General features: G+C 40.0%; 1 long non-coding RNA gene across 2 annotated transcripts in view; it reads left to right on the top strand.

Annotated features, from left to right (window-relative positions):
- Positions 1 to 17,817, top strand: part of LOC120456882 — a 56,034-nt gene that overhangs the window by 5,506 nt on the left and 32,711 nt on the right. Inside the window, exons 2-3 of one of the 2 annotated variants that reach the window (XR_005616879.1) lie at positions 2,759 to 2,856; positions 11,433 to 11,507. This is a non-coding gene — a long non-coding RNA (uncharacterized LOC120456882). Of the gene's footprint in view, positions 1 to 2,758; positions 2,857 to 11,432; positions 11,508 to 17,817 lie in introns of those variants that run through there. The other variant, XR_005616878.1, reaches the window with a different exon arrangement.

Genomic DNA, 17,817 nt, shown 5'->3' with positions numbered 1-17,817 from the left:
TTTTATTTATTCGCATAAAGTAAATTATGGCCAACAACAAAGAAGTATTGTTAAGTTAGCAAAGCGCACAACTGGCAGTCAATTGAATAATTCATAACATTTATTAGGTACTTTACTGCGCCCCAAATGCAAAAATTTAGATTGTAATGTTTGCACTTTAAAGCTGTTGCATTTTAACCAGAATTTGAGCAAATTGTTAAACAATGCTTTTATTGTAAGCGCATCATAATCATCGACATAAAGAAGTCGACTTTTCCATTCCGCTGTGTGCATTTAAGTTATCTATGTAGGTAAACTGGTCTATCAGTTCTGAAAGTAGATAAATGGCACGGTATAAATAAATATGGAAGGGAAAAACTGCAGTCGAAGCTCAATAAAGGCGATAAGTCGTTACAAAGTAAAGCAAATAAGTTCATATTTATGTTCATATGTACATATGTAAATAGCGATTTATGAAAGCATTTCATTCACTTTGCCAAAGGTGAGACTGTTTTGCGCCTAAATTACGGAAAGGGGGTTTCCCAGTCGGCACTTTTTATATCTACATATTACTACGTCATTTAACATTTACCTTGGCACAATATGGTTTATTTTCGTACTCTCATGCTCGACTCAACTATTGTGTGTGGTTTTTGCATTATTTCGGCTTCATTATCGGACTGTTTTGTGGTGCTCAGTGTGTTTGCTTGATTTGCTTGTTTTGCAAGTATATTGTTCTTTAGCGCCTACGCCATTTACCATTTACTTCTACTTCTTAAAACTCATAAATAAGTTTCAGTTTACCCTCTGCTCGCTGTGCTGGGCTCCTCTTTGTGGCGTTCTTCATCATTGTTTACTCCTTTTATGCCCTCCATTCGCTCTCTGTCTTCGTGCTCTCCTTTGTCTCTCTCTTTTGGGTCTCGGCTTCTCATGATCAGCTCATACGCGGCTGGAGTTCGAAGTTCGCTGCGGAGATGTTAGGTTCGATTCAGCTGCTTCGAACATGTTTGATTCTAGAGTAGTGCACTTGGAGAAGTTGTGAGGACGTTCTATTCGTTTCAGTCTGGCAGGATTTCTGTTTGTAAAGTGACAAATAAGACTGGTTTTTCCTATTGTCTAAAGCAATTTCAAATTGATTAGTATACAATAAGCATATTTATGTTTTGCTGTTGCTTCGCACATGTTCGATATAGCAAACATGTGGTATAGCAACAAACATTAGAGAGGGTTACTCTAAGTGTACTCTCATACAAATCTGTTTGTTGGCATTCCACACTTGCAAAAACCATCGGCTACATTCAATATTTCATAATAGTTTCGATGATAAGTCTTTCGATTTAAACAAATAAAATTGCGAGCTATCAGTAACATTCCAAGTGGTTGCAATAATTTATAAATTTATTATTTATAAACTTTTTCTTGTCCATATAATCTAATGTATAAATGTATGCTGACGAACTTCTGACTTTGCAATAGAATCCATTGTGCTAAGAACTTATGTCGTCATAATCGCTTGACTAGACCACGAAACACTTTTGCTTGTACTACATCTGTAAAAAAGTGTCTTAAACTAACTTTTCCCACACCTCACTCCTGTATTTATTATTAATTACGGACTGCAGGTATCGCGAACTTCATTTACACATACACAGTCAAGCGCCTCTTACACACACGCGTGTCGTACACACACGCGATGTCGGACACGCACACACAATGTGTGCATGTGTGCGTGAATGAATATACGGAAAATCAATTAAAACTTTTAATTGAAAGAAAGATTTAAGTGAAATTAAATTTTTTTCGCCCCTGTTCGTCAGCTCATTTAACTCATCTCTGCCCATCGCTGGCAAATCTCATCATCGACGCGTTTTTAACTCATCTCAACAAAGTTAAAGTTTACGGAAGCGATATTAATGGATGGGGGTTGTACCATAGATGGGCTGTGTATTAATACTTATCATAATACTTGCTCATTTACAAGTCACTTTCCTGTAATAACGTCGCAATCATGCGGGTGTCGCAAAGTACTCAAATAATCGTTAAATACAAAATGGATAAAATGGATAAAATAATTTATGTACTTTTACCTTTTGTGGCGGTAAACCATTATATGGTTAATGTCTTAATTTCCATACGAATGTCAATAGTTAAGTCGCTTGCCGAGCAACTCACGTGCTTTAAGAAGCGAAACTTGAAGTATTTATATGTATTTATATCAATGAGCTGTGTGCATATGCCACATGCATGTCAACGCCATCGTGTGTAATTACCAACAGGTGGAATGATTTATTATTCCAGCTAAAATGCACTCCAAGAGTGCTGATGTTTCGTTTTCATGTAAATACGAATACGAGTATTTCCATCATCTACCATCCACCATCATTTAACCCAAAGCAACACCTTGCTCTTCAAGTTTCGTTAGTCGCTCGAAACTAATTGAATGCAAGTGCTGGGCGCAAAAAAAAAAACCAAAAAAAAACACAAAAAAAAGCAGGAACCCAAATACCTAGTGTTCTAATTAGGGCTTGGCATTCGCTACATTACCGAAAGAAGTGCCACCAACAACTGTGAGTGCTTTCGTGGATTCACTGCGTGAAATGAGGATGTGCCTTTCGGAGTTCGAATGTGCGCGAAAAAGCGCCTTTTGCACCTGCTACTGGAGAACTGAAAATGGTTAATTGTAGTGGGTGTGTTGAAAAAAAACATACCATGTTATGTGCATATGTATATACTTATGTAATCATATTTTTAAAGATTTCCCTATTTCATTTGTTTTCAGACTACCTTTGGGGTCATAGTTCATGTTTCCCATATACACTTTGTAAACGCCGATGAAGTTTAAGATTTGCAGATGATTGGAGTCAAATAATTATAAAGGTAAATATATTATAAATTCAAATTCAAGTTAAATAACTTCAACTTTAAGCAATTGTTTTTTGCCTGTTTTATAAGGAATATGATAGTTGCCTTAGTAAATACTCGTCGCGCATAAACTTTTGGGGATTAGCAAACGCCCATGTGTTTCCAGGTAATAAACGGCGCTAATCCAACCAGTTTATATGTACATATATGTATATATTTGTAGGCCAGAAAACATACATGCATGCATATGCGATGGGGCCTTATCAAATGCATGATACCATGATACCGGCTGCCAAGCAAGGCTTGTAATTTTTAAATTAGAATTACGTGATGTGCCTGCTAAATCGAGATTATTGAACGGTCGGAGAGCTAGCCAAGTGGCTAAGAAAATGTTGTTTAGAACCAGGTCGAGAAGTATGGCACTTTCGGGCCAAAGCAACAAGCTTTCCTGCCACGAAAACATTTCGCAGGATGGAGGATGCGGATCAAGTCGTGGGACTTTCGCCTCTTAAGAGCCAAAATGTTGCTAGACGTTGCCCCCACGTTTTCCCGCGAAACTGAGAAACTGAGAAACTTAAACGGAAATGAGTGCGGGTATGGGGTGTGGATGTTGGGTTTAGGTGTGCTTTCTCGGGGCGGGGAAAGAACCCCTAAAATTAAATAGAGAAGAAAAATTACAATATATATGTCTTGCTCAAAGGGGAAAGGCCATGGGTGGAGAAATAATCAACTGCGGTGAACAAATGTCAAGGTGGCGCACAGATGGCAGGGCTTAAATACTCCTTACCACACTCTTATACTATTACCCCAATGAGCACACACACACATTGGGCAAATGAAAAAAATGGAAAATGTGACCTACAAGTTGCTTCGAAAATTGTTCAAGTGAATATATATAAATACGTTCAATATAAATGTGCATAATAATTTGTAAACATTTTTTTTCGAAAACTAAATGAAAAATATGAAAACCGAGAAAGTGAAAGCAGCAGGAAGACATTTCTCTACGCACATTGAAAGTACATTTCACGATTGAATTGTATGGACTTCACGGGGTTGCAAACGAAACACTCGTCTTCCTTCCCACATATTGTGTACAGAATGCAGCAAGCACATTGAGCCCTCGATATGAGGGAAACAGACCGAAATGCGTCGTCAAGATGTCTCAGTGAGTGTTAGGGTGAGTGGCCGTTGGGGGTGGATGGCTGTAACTGCACATTCCACTATGTTGTACACAAATATACTATATATTTTGTATATTGTATATATGGTATATTGTATACATGCTGGGAAAAGAAAAAAAAAAGAAGAAAACAGGGAAAATATGATGCACAGGAGGTGGTGGTTGGCTTCGCCTGGTTCATAATGCAAACCGCGCCAGGCGATTGGAAATTAATGAAATTTTATATAAAGGTCCAAACCAAATTGAAGTATGAATGAGCCGAATGAATGGGCAAATGAACGTCTGCCAGCCGCCCCAACCACCCAACCACCCATCCAACACCCAATATATATGCTATATATGTGGGCCATTACAAAACGGAGCCGAAGTCAGATGAAAGCGGAACTCCATTACCCCCGGAGCTCGTGAACTGGGGAGCTGGGTAGCTGTGGAGCTGTGGAGCTGGGGAAATTGTTGCCGGGGCTAATGCCAAATTTGTATGCAGTCCAAACAACGGCAGTCATTTCTTTTGTTTTGCTCCGCTTTGCCTTTGGTTTTTTTTTTGTTTTTTGTATTTTGTATTTTATTTTAGCTCCTTCGCCCTTTTGCATTTCCAGTTTTGAATTCGGTTCTTGTAGGCCTGCCTGCTACGGATTTCATTTCTGTTTGGGCATTGGGCGCTGAGAAAAATAACAATCAAATGTAATGTTTGCCGCCCTGGCATTAGAAATACCCTCGTATTGGCACTGACCATCGGTTCAAGGAGCCCCAACGAAGAAGTTAATACTTTCTGTGCGTAAATTTCATTAACGTTTTATTGACACAATCCAGACAAAAACATAATTAGCTGTACGCGAACACGTGAAAAAAATACAAAATACAAAGGGATGTCAGCAGTGGCAATTAAACCAAAAGCAATTGGATTTTATACACTGACTTTTGGGAGCACGAAACTTTTTAGCAGCTCATTAAGGAGTTTATGTATATTCAGCCTTTTAAGCCAAGGTACTGAGTGTTTGTTTGTTTGTGTTTGCATGTGAACGGCACAGAATCATCGATTTAGCCTGGTTCAGCGATTGAGAAAATTCTTTGCTCCGGGCACGACTCTAAGTATTAAATTCTTTTAAGTCTATTATTAAAAATAACCGTTCGTATCCCACATATGTTAAATGTTGTTTATTGGTTCTTCTTTTTTTTGTTGTTCTTTTTTGCTGGTGGCGGAAGACTAAACACAACAACTGGTCTGGTGGCGAAACAGAAATATTTGAGTTTTATGCGCACAAAATTATAATAGGCATATGCCGTGCTGTGTGGCTCCAAAATCCCTTGGTAACCCAACTTCCAACTCCAAGCAACCGCACAGTTTCATCGCTGTTTTCCCTTTATTTTTTGCATCCTTGTTTGGGGAAAATATACGTTTTTAACGATGGGCGTTTTTCCCCTCTAAGAGTGCCATTTTGTAGTAGTCTCCTACTATCCAGCCGCTGCAGGTTGAACTGTTGATAAATCCAAAGATAAATCTCATTATTATGGCTTCCGTTTATTTTCGAACACAAAACGCATACACGAACTTCAACTTGCCACAGCAACACCATTTCAGCAAAACCATTTCAGCTTCCACATCCACATTCACATCCACATCAGCATCAGCCTCTTTTCCTCTTTGGCACAACCAAGTGCCATCGACTTCCACCGGTTTGGATACCCATCTCCGGAGACAAGTTGCCAGATTCCGGTGCAAAACCCAAGGACTCACTTGCTCACAAAAGGGGGACACGAAAAGAAGACTGCCATTGAGTGTGCCAAACTGGAGAATACCCCCTAATCGCACACGATTTTAAATTTCTCACCTCAAATATCTGGTTAATTATGGTTTAGCTTTGGTGTTATTAAAGTTATATCATATATTTTCCAGTTGAATACACCGCCAAAATGCATCAAGTGTCGGTCATTTGGCAATGTTTATCCACGGTATTTTGCCTATGAAATATTATAATTTAATCAGCTTTGTCGGGACTGGTGCTTTTGACCCCACTTGTGCAATAATAACAATGCATCTGGATACTTTTTAATAACGGAAACCAATGTGGTTACATTTAAATTGTATTTGTACAATTTGTAAGTGCATTTAATCTGCCGCTTTTCAATGGATTTGTTGAAAAATTCCATTATTATAATACTCGCGTACATACTCGAATACAAATAAGAAATAAGTCAATTAACAAGTTACCGTCACTTTCTAATAGAAATACTAATAATAGCGTATTTATGTAGCAATATTTGCCTATCGAAACATTTTCATTAGCAAACAAGCAAACCAATAACAGTTGATTTTGGCTAACAAATAAAATTAATAAATGCGAATGGGAGAAATGTAATACTTTTCTAAAGGCTGCCCTTAGGGCCAAGTACTCGTTGTATTTGCATTTATTTGCGTTGCCAGCGTTTTTGATTGCCCAAATACTGAGCTAAAACTAAAAAGTGCGTGCATTTCATTTTCCCATTTGCAGCGCACATAACTCTGAAAAACTATTTCTTTTCGTTTTCTTTGTGCCTAAAAGATTAATATCGATATTTGTAGTGGGTTTTTGCCCACTATGCATAGTTGAATCAACTTAACTAGCAAAGCTGATTAAATTATATATTTGGTTTTCTTTTTTTTTTATTTTGGCGTGAACCAAATTCATTTTATTAGCGCAGGTAAATGCAAATCTTTCCGGCCAAATTCCACTGACCACAAACAGTATTACGGATTACCAACTATATCACCACCAAAATATCATATCACAGAGTGCGTTCGATGACCTTTTTTGCCGGATTGCCGGATTGCCGTGGATGGAGTGGAGTTTGGGTGGGTTACCGCAGAAAATGTGACGCCAGCAAGGAAAACTCCGGCTGCGCTGGCAAATTTCCATGAATTTGGCATTCTATCATCACTTTATCGGTGCGGTACGGTACGGTTCGGTTGCGAATGAGATTATTCGAGCAGCTTCTGGGTTCTGGGTTGTTGGTTCTTGGTTCTGGGTCAGATAGATAGATAGATAGACCCACTGAGTGTGCTGTGCCACCATTTGCACCACTCGTTTCAAATCACGAACACTGTGCCTGTGACATTCGCCTTCGCTTTCGCATTCGCATTTCCATTTACTATTTCCTGTCAATTTTTCTTAGGCACTCGCTCCTTCGAAATATTGTGACAGTTTGCAATAAACGCACGGAACGGGAATCTCTGCCTGCTTGGTTGACTGCCTGGCACCCGAAAGGAATCTTCTTTAACAGCAGCAGCAGCACTAGCACCACCTGCCCACTTGCTCATCCGCCCGCCCCTTCAGTTTTATTTTATGACCATAAAAAGAAAGCAAATGCACCGAACTGGCGCTCGGATAAATTTATACAGCACATTTCATGCGATCAACACATAAATATTATTATACTTTATGCGAAAAAACCACGAATCTCTCACTTCCTACATATATATATATATATATATATATAAACCACCAGATAATGGGTGAGTGTATGGCGAATATATAAATACCGATGGCGAATTTCTGGTCAAATCGAACAGTTTATTTAAGGTGCCGAGTAGAGCCTTTGGTCATAAAAATTCCCTGGCTACGAGTACAAAAAGCGATTTTACCAAGTGTGTTTGTTTGTCAGCACACAGCCATCACTCTTTTTTTTTTTCTCTTTTTTTGTTTTTTTTTTATACGAGTCGCTTTGCTTTGTGTCTAATAGTTATAACATTTTTCGCAGCTTGATGCTTATCTTAAGTCGCTTTGGGCCATAATCAACGCTGACATGTCGACTGGATGGGATGTGGATGGGATGGGATGTTATGGGTTGGTATGGCTTGGTATGACTTGTATGACTGGATGGCTGGGGATGACTGGGTGACTGGATGCCTGAGGTGTTGTGGGCTTTTGTGGGGCGCCGAGCGTTGAGCGCCGAGTGGCGAGTGGCATATTGAAGGGCTTTTGGAATTGGGACCACAAAGCTCCAAATGCGTATTGCATACATAAATTTGAGTCGAGTACTACGTACGTTTTGCTCACGTTTGCTGCACAAAATAAATCTTTGACAGACAACCGGGCGGTTGGAGGAGGAGGAGGAGGAGAAGGCTTGGATGGTTGGATGGTTGGATGTTAGATGTTGGATGAAGGAGCCATGAGCCTTGTAAAAGGTTGATGTAGGAACCGAACCCAGGCTTTGATATCTGCTGGCAAACAAAATCTGTACAGCATTTCACAGTTCTGCAGGAGGTCATCATCGTCAAGAGATTGAAGCCATGAATGCTATAAAGAATTTTGGTGCTACGAACAATATGCTTTTTGACGCGTTTTGCACACAGCATCAGTTTGCACGATGGAAAAGCAGCTGGTGGAATAGAAATTTTCATATATGAGTTGCCAGTTTGAAAGCTACTTTTGAACTAAACTTTTAGTTTTAATTGGATTGATATTGGACATCAGAATGCTATGGACTCTGACAGCCTGCTTCCAATGGCGCAAGTTTTTGAGTCTCTTAACTGATTTAGAACAACTTTTTACTATGTAGAATTTAATTTAGATGCGTTTGTATTTTTTTATTTTTTATTTTCCACTCTCAAGAAAATAATCATCAGAAGAGACATTTGCGCAAAACATTAATTGGAAGGAATGCCAGAAACGAAATGTTCTTTGTGGCTTTCCACATTGGTAAATTCATGTGTTTCTCGATTGATTGTTATCATTTGATTATTGGCTTATTTGCACATTATGGCTTATTAATAGTCGAGCGTCACAAATGGCAAACAAAGTTGTCGTGAAGATCACGAAAGTGAAGGAGAAATCAAAGTAGAGCCAAATCGATATATATAATTAATGTGTTAATAAAAGCGTTATACGTTATGCGTTATGCATTCGTCGCTGGCTTTTGGATATCCAGGCTTTTGGCCAAAATCGGCGGAGGGTGGAAAGCGATTAAGATAAGTATTTTGACGCTACTGCAAAAACATCGCAATGCGCCTCAAATGAGCCGAGCAATGTGTCGCGACCTGCTTTCCGAATCGATAGGCGCAAAAAAAGCAGAAAAGCAAAAAGACTGTGGATATCAGGAGGGCAGGAAGGCAAATGGAAGGAAAAATGCCATAAAATGTAGCTGAGCCAGAAGAAATACGATAGCACATATAAATTTATTTAAATGAGCGCTACGTGTAATGACTGACTGGCAGGAGTATTGGTGGCTTGGTAGATTGGCGGATTGGCGGTTTGGTGGGTCGAGGGGTCGAGGGGTCTTCTCGTTGCCTGGTAGCTAATTTACCAATCGATGTCATTGATACCAGCGCCGGGAATTCGTACGGAAACTGCTCCAAGGGCCCGAAAGCCTTGTATAACCCACCGTCGGATTGCTTTAATTAAATTTCGCATTGATATTTGCTTGCCTGTTTGATTGCGGGACGGATTGGTCAAACTGGACGGACTGCGACGGACTGAGACGGACTGAGACGGACTGAGACGGACTTCTTGCCTTTGTTGTTTCCTTGTGCATCTCCGCTTTCGACCGCGGTCCGTGGAGCACGACGGCGTGCCAGGCGGCCATGGAAGCCATGTAATCGGAGGAGGTGGAGGAGGCGGTGGCGGTGGTGATGGTGATGGAGGCACCGGGAAATGGCTGGCAGCACGTGCTTAAAATTGCACCAGAGGAGAATTCTTAATTCTACACGAATAAAAACAAACAGCACGATATCGAGGCAACGGCATCGATATTTGATATACGCGGGTCAAATGGGTATTTGAGTGGGTAATATCAAAACGATATGCTTTCTGCTCTTCTCTTTCGCTACGAAAAATCTCAGCATTCAAATAGGTTGAGTTTTAATCCCCACTGAATTGCGAACTTTTTTAAAGTTTATTTTCTGAAATATATTGTTGGTGTTTGTTGCATAGAAACTGCATTCCTTTGCAAACTTGGTATGAAATTCAGTTGGTATGAAAACCGAAAACTGTTGAATTCAAATTGTGGTCCATGTTCAAGTTCCCACACATGTTCAAAATCTCTTTCATTTGCCGCTAAATGTTACTATTGAAATGCAACTATTTTTATATTCCGACCTAATACACCTACAGTTTGATTTTCCCCACATCAAAAACTTTCAACATTCAACGCAGCATCATTTCTAATGCCTTGCTATATTATGAAGGTGTGCTTGTTTCCCATGAATTCATGATAATTCAATTATTTATAAAATGAATTTACACATTTTTGTTTGAAATTGAAATTGCCCACTCTTTTCTCCCAGTGCATGTGGCTGGCTCCACACGTGGGCGCGTGTGTGCAGTCTAGGGTAGAGCGTACATGCTTCCACTTACCGGCGTGCTTAATTCTTCACAGTTATTCAAGTGTACAGGGAACGGGTTTATTCGTTTCCCCGATTCATTCATTCATTCATTCACTCGTTTGTTCACGCCTCACTTTCTTCCTTCTTCGCCGGTTGGCCGGTGACGTCGCGACGGTGACGTAATTAATGATGCTAGCCGCAGAATTTTTAAATTGAATTGCACTACCAGCAGCAGCAGCAGCAGCATTCCTTTATCCCGTCGAAGCTCCTTTCAATTTGTTCGGCGATCAAAGGTCTTAAAGTCACACTTCTCCCGACTGGGTGATGAATTGATTCAGGTTCTACTGCTCGCCATGGAGCTGAAAACTTTATTTTTACAGAAACTAAATATTCAAGTCTGCCATTTTGTTCAAATTAAGTATTCTTGGACGTCACTCACGATTTTACCATCACGTTTAATGGGTAGCCTCTCGAAATACCTATGCAAATAATTATTTTATCGACCTTTAACAACTTCGATTCACGAGAAGTGTGCATTCGGTTGAGGATCAAATCAAGTTAAATAAATAGTTGGATTTATAATAGTTTATAAAACAATAGTTGGATTTCTAATAGTTTATAAATCAATAGTTGGATTTCTAATAGTTTATAAATCAATATTTGGATTTCTAATAGTTTATAAATCAATAGTTGGATTTCTAATAGTTTATAAATCAATAGTTGGATCTCTAATAGTTTATAAATCAATAGTTGGATCTCTAATAGTTTATAAATCAATAGTTGGTTTTCTAATAGTTTATAAATCAATAGTTGGATTTCTAATAGTTTATAAATCAATAGTTGGATTTCTAATAGTTTATAAATCAATAGTTGGATTTCTAATAGTTTATAAATCAATAGTTGGATTTCTAATAGTTTATAAATTGTGTTAAAGGAATAATTGCAAACTAATAACACCACTTTAATGTGATTATGTTGAGAATATGTCAGTAACCACATTTATAATATGGAACTGATGACCTAGCATATTTTGTTCGCTAATTAATTATTTGTATTACGATTATTGCGTTTTATTTTATTGATAAAATCCATATTTTTATCTCTTTCCAGGTGAGATTGACACATAACATTGCAGCTGAAGTGGAGAGCCCTTGTACTTTTCCGCATTCCGGAAAGTAAGAAGTACATAGCCACGTAAAAAGGAGTGGTGACTATAAATAGTCTATGGTACTTGACGTAATTATCCCTCGAAATGTATACATCGTGATCTATGTTCTATTATGGCTTAGCAAAGGCATCGCATTAAGTGCCCAATCCGAATATAAACAGTACAGTAGACCATTGGTATCCCCGCCCAGTTTCTGGTCACATATACCCTTGTGTTTTCCGTTCTGTTTGCTTACTATTGGAGCCCAATTAAAATTCCTATATGCTGTTGCTCGGCATCTTGTACACAAGATGCTCACCGCTCACAGAAAGGGAATAATTTATGCATTTCTGGTATATATGTATGTGTGTGTGTACATGTATACACTTTCCCTGCGCTGGCTTTATTATCGCTCTGATTGTTATTTTTCGTTGGCTCCGCAACGCGCCACTCACAACTCACACAGAAAAAAAAAAGAAGAAAAAAAAGGAAAGAAATGAGAAAATTGTACTTTTGCTTGGCATTCTGACTCAACGTTGCATTGTTTACGGCGTGTTCCGCTTCTTGGTGGCACCACTCGACTCCACTTCGCCACTCCGCCACTCCACTCCACTGCACTCCACTTGATGGTGGGTCAAATGAAGTGAACGGGTGCCGCTGCGCCGAAAGAATTGCTGGCGGGGATCGTGGAGCGGGGAGCCGGGAACAGGCGGCTCTGGCACAATTGTGCTCATAATTGTTTATCTAAATTGACTGCAGACCTCACTTTAAGATGTACGAGTTTATGAATGTTGTTTGTAGGTACAGTGTGCATGCAACTCGATACATGTAAACAAATACACACACTTCCACACACTTCCACACACTTCCACACACTTCCACACACAGAGAACACACACCCATATTGACTTGTACGGAACGAGCACACATATCGATGCCCCACTGTGACCTATAGGAGTCATCGCCCTGGGCAGTGTAAACAATGGAATTTAAAAGGTTGCATTCAGGAAACTTTGCATTAATTGTGCTTCATTTTGAATAATTGATAGTAATGTGTAAAGTATAGTTCAATTATTTCAATAACGATTAACTTGCTACATAATGTATGGCCATTCGATTTAACAAAAGCGACACCATTGCATATGCATTATTTCTGTGCAAATACAAAAAAAATTAAATCGAAATAAAGGAAACTGAAAGCGCCACTTTTGCCCAATGCAACAAACATCATTGTTCATTTGCGCTACATAGTTTTAGCATGTTAGTATATTTGTTTTATATAAATCGTGATAAGGGTGATATAATTTATTCATTATCTGTCTGGAGGCGCTGGGTAACAATGCTCATTTCATTAATTACGCATTTGAGGCAAACTCTTGCTAAAAATGACCAAAGTAAATAGCCCTGCATTTTGACTGCTGCTCTTTTGTTTGAACTTCCGCCATCTCAGCTTTTGTTCGCCAGAGGAAAGGGGGAAAGCGGAAGGGAAGGGAAGGGGGAAATGAGGGGTAGAAAGACAGGGGGTTTTGGGGGTTAAGCAGGTCAGTGGCCAAAAATACTCCAAGAGCTTAATAAATTAAATCGAAATAATAAAAATAGAAATGTTTCTACTTCTTATCCAACTGGACGAGAAATCAGTTTTAAAATACATAAAAAATGTTTAATTAATGGGTTTTCTCAAAAGAGTGAATTATGCATGGACATGGAATTATGCATAACACTAATTACATGTATACTTGAATAGGTTTCTTGTATCTGGAAAAGTTCTTTGCTCGTTGGCATGGCAGCTCTATGCTGCTGTAGTGGAAACCCTTTGGCTTGTGGATAAACAATTTCCTTTGCCCAAATTCGCCTGCGTCGCATAAACTGGTGGGGTTTGGGAGGGAGGTGGTGAGTGGAGGTTGGGAGTCGTTATTTTGAATCCACGTATTTAAGAATTCGTAAAATTAATAGCTTCATGAGCACTCGGATAAATCGAGAAAAGTGCACTAACATCAGGGAGGGCACTACTCGCACTACTCGCACTACTAAGGGGTAAGGAGGCTGAGCATTTTCCACATTTCTTCCTTTGGCTCTCTGGCCAATGTATTTTCATTTTCATTTGCATTTGGCTCTCTTGTTTTTAGCTTTCTGCGCCCCTTTTGCTTTTTGTGTTCTGCTCTGCTCTGTTCTGTTCTGTTCTGTTCTGTTCTGTTCTGTTCTGTTCTGTTCTGTTCTCCACGAACTGCTCGACTGCTGCTGTTGTTGTCATCCGTCGCTCGTTTGGTGCGAGTGAAATGCAAAGCAAACAACAATTTGTAATTTCCGTTGTTTCCCAGCCAGCTACCCATTCTACCCATTCAGCTATCCACCCAATCTACCCATTCTACCCATCTAGCTATCCAGCGATCCAACTATCCCAAAGCTCGACCAGATGAGGCTGGTGTGCTGGGGCATCCACTGGGTGGGTGGATGGAACAAGGGTCAGATGATGAGGGGCTGCTGGCCGGGATGGGCGTGTTTGTGGATGGGTGGTTGATGCTGTTGCTGATGGTGTTGGTGTTGGTGTTGGCGTTGGAAACTATTCTACGCTCTTTTAGGTGCAATTTTCTGCTTAAACTGGATGAAAAAAAAAAAGAAGAAAAAATCTGTGCTCTGCTGTTCGGTGCTGCGTTGGCAGGGCAAGCAACTTTGGGATGGCAAGTTTTGCCATTCTAACCCATCGCCATCGCCATCGCCATCACCATCAGCATCACCATTGCCGTGGTCGTAACACGTCCGAGAGGCATATCGGTCCAAGTTTAGGCCAAAGTTATTTGGAATGCATTTTCGGTGATTGGAGAAGCATTGCGCTCAGCTCGACTGCAACCCAAAAAATGCCCAAACGAGTAAGGAACATTTGACCCGAAACCCGAAACCCAAAACTCGAAACCTCTGTTTGCATTCCATTTTTGTGCATGAAGATTTCTGTCTCTTTGCCACAAAAATAGCATTCTTCACCTTGAAGTAGGTGAGCAAATTCATAATTACTAACCTTTGCCATCGAGGCATTTCGCTGAATTATATGTACGTTTATTAAGTCGGTAGACAAAGACGAAGGCGAAGGCAAAATTTAAAATGAAAAGGAAGAATTTGACCCAGAAATGCAATTGAAAATAGCAACGAAAATGAGAATGTAAATATTGAAATATTGAAGTCCAGAATGCATCGGAATAACAATTAGCACAAGGATCCTGCCACTTAAGTCAAATTAGTAAGACAAACAAGCCAAGAAGATGCCCGAATACTTGCTGAGCTTTTGACTCCAGAATGGCCATTAATGTCCGATCAAACAAGATGCACTGGCAAAGCCAGATAAATTAATAAAAAATCAGGGGGCTGGGAGCAGAGTAAATGGCCGAGTCTGTTTGCCAATGCTTTTAGGCCATGTATTTGCAGTTTGATTCCGGCACAAAGGGCGCTTTGAACTGCAGTCGTATTTGCATTTGCTCAATCAAACGGGCAAGTATTTTTTCCGTGCAATTGATGTGTGTAATGATTGCACTTTCTTATCAGTTCTGGGGCAGTAAATAGCAACAGTATTTGAGGTGAATAAATATTTAGCCACGTTGTATTGACGCAAAAGATTGGAATTTTTTGTAGTAACAATGATAGGGCGGGATGTTGACATAATGGAAAATGTATCCTTTTGTATTTCATTAAGTTTTTGAAAGCATATTTAGATAAAAGGTAGGTATAGTTTGTAGTTTAATGAAAATCAGCTCAGATCATAGTTAGCTTGTTTGGAAAACGTAAAGTGACAACTTGTGCCTTTTCCTGTACGATTCCTTAATAATATTTCTGTACTCGTACGTGAACCTATTTGAACTGGTATCAAGGTACATATATAGGGCGTACATCTGTAACTTTCCGTATACACTCGTGTTTGTGGTAATGTTTAAGCTTGTGTGGCTGGGTTGTGTTGGTAAATCGTTTGCGTACGTGTTGCGAATGTATCTATGTGTGTGTATGTGTATGCGACGCAGGGAACAACTGAGCCGGCACTAAAAGCCAAACAAAACATGAAAACTGTTCAAAGATACCGACTATTTGTAGTTGCATTTGTATCGGAATCTATATTGGGAGCTTCAGATATGTGCACTTCTTGGTATCCGACTACGCCACTCACCCCTTCTCCAAAGCAAAGCCACGCAACTTCCATATCCACAGCCACAACCACATTCACATCCACATCCACATCCACATCCACATCCACATTCACATCCACATCCCGATCCCCACTTCTGCAGCACTCCACCCAACCAGCCAACCAACCAACCATCGAACCACCCAACTGCTCCATTCTGCTCACTTGGCCGTCGTTGTCGTTATCGCTGTCTGAGCACAGTGAGCACACAATGTAAAACGCAAATATTAACACGGCTAACCGATATGCCGTATATACAGATATACAGATACAGATATAGATACAGATACAGATACAATCTCAAAGGCGAAAACGTAGGTAAAAGTACTGGCAGAGGTGAGGGGCAAAGTCGAGGGCACGCACCACACGCACAGATAATCCGATGCACCACGGCAGATAGATAATCGTTATGACCGTTCTCGAATTCAGTATTTTGGAACTGAATAGTATGCCATACTGCATTCTATAATCCGGATTTAAAGGTTCCAAGTTATACAGATGGGAAAAGTCTCGCACTCAGGAACTAAAGCTTTGTTATGTTTAAGAAACAACACTTCTATTGACATGTAGGCATAATTATCATCTGATTTCTTTTGAGAATATATAAAGGATAAAATAAAAAGCCTCTTACTATGCGATGTCTTTGTTGTAATAAGTTTGGCTGAAGAGCAAACTACGAGTTTCGACTTAAACTATAAATAGTTGAACTAATTTAACTATTAACATTCTAGAAACTGGCTAGCTTATGCGATACCTGCCTGATTTAAGAACTTTTTGTAGTAAACAAGGCCTTTCCTTTTCTGAATGGCAAATGGCCTTGACGGCCTTGATCGCGAGTCCAATCACATTACATAGCATTACAGTTTCTTTACAATTCCATGGAAGAAAAAAAGAAGTTTTGTGCAAGTGTAGTCCGAAATGCTGTCGTTGCTCGGGAACGGCTAGTTGCATGTTTGATAGCCACACAATTTGATTTAGTGCTACTCGAGCGGACACAGTGGGCCAGCCTTCTTCCATTTCTCCGGCCTCATCCGCCTCATCTGCCCCATCTGCCCCATGTGCCCCATGTGCCCCAACTGCCCCATGTGCCCCTTTTCACGAGGAGGAGGTGGTCCAATGGTCGAGTTGAGCAATGAGAGGAAGAGCCTGCAGCAGACATGTGCATAAATAATTATTAAAGGCAAAATGCTGGCACGAGAATGCGAAATGAAACCGCAAAAAAATACGCAGAGCAAGCAGCATTTCACATAAAAGAGGAGGGGGATTTTGTGAAAGTTCGTACCTTCATAGGAGTGACTAAAATGCTGCCTTAAAACGCCCCGTAATTGAATGCGTCTTATTTTTAAATCGATACCTTGTGGTATAAATGTGGTTAAATTAAATACCTCGTATACATACAATATATTGTAGACATACATAAAGCTTTAGCTTTATAATTAAGGATATGCCTATAACCATTCACTAATTAAGGTTGAGCAAACTTGCCATATCAATAGTTGCATTTGCAACCGCATTGCAATAACATGGGCAGTGAAAACAGCAGATCGAAAATGGATCTGGCAGCTCGGGTTGGATTATTCGAGCAGGAGATGTGTTTAGATATGCGAATCAGTAAAATATACAAACTAATTAAAATAGATTCTGCCCTCACAGTGCAATGTTCTTGGTTCCTCCGCTTGCCCCGCTTGCAATTCATAGTGCTACATCAAAAGTAAGTCAGTTCGAGTGGATTCAAGCTACAAGATACAAGCTACAAGCTACGAGCTACGAGTAGGAGACCAGAGACCGTGGCATTGATAGGCCCTAAGTGCTGTTTGAGACAATTGTGGCAGTTTTGCAAACAGCACGACTTATGCTTTGTATGCCGAATGCAATGGCCATTGACATGGCATTTAAATTGTGTCCACTCGGTGCGGAGGTGGACAAACACGGCCTCTTGGGACGACAAATAGAGCGCAGTGAAGGAGATCCAGGATAATTGGGTGGAATGTGCCAAGAATGGGTGGCCTGCTGGTTAACCAACCCCTTTGGCTGACATCTTTGCATGTGCGAAGCCATCGAATGATGCTGTGGCTGCAGACAAAGAAGTGATGCTTCAAACTACAAAATGCATCATTCAATATCGTTGATACATGCTGTGAATGTTGTGAATTTAGCACAGTGTACAAATGTGTATCAGCCTG

This window comes from Drosophila santomea, chromosome X, assembly GCF_016746245.2.
Source record: "Drosophila santomea strain STO CAGO 1482 chromosome X, Prin_Dsan_1.1, whole genome shotgun sequence".
Lineage (NCBI taxonomy): Eukaryota > Metazoa > Arthropoda > Insecta > Diptera > Drosophilidae > Drosophila > Drosophila santomea.
This window is presented reverse-complemented; position numbering and strand designations above follow the sequence as displayed.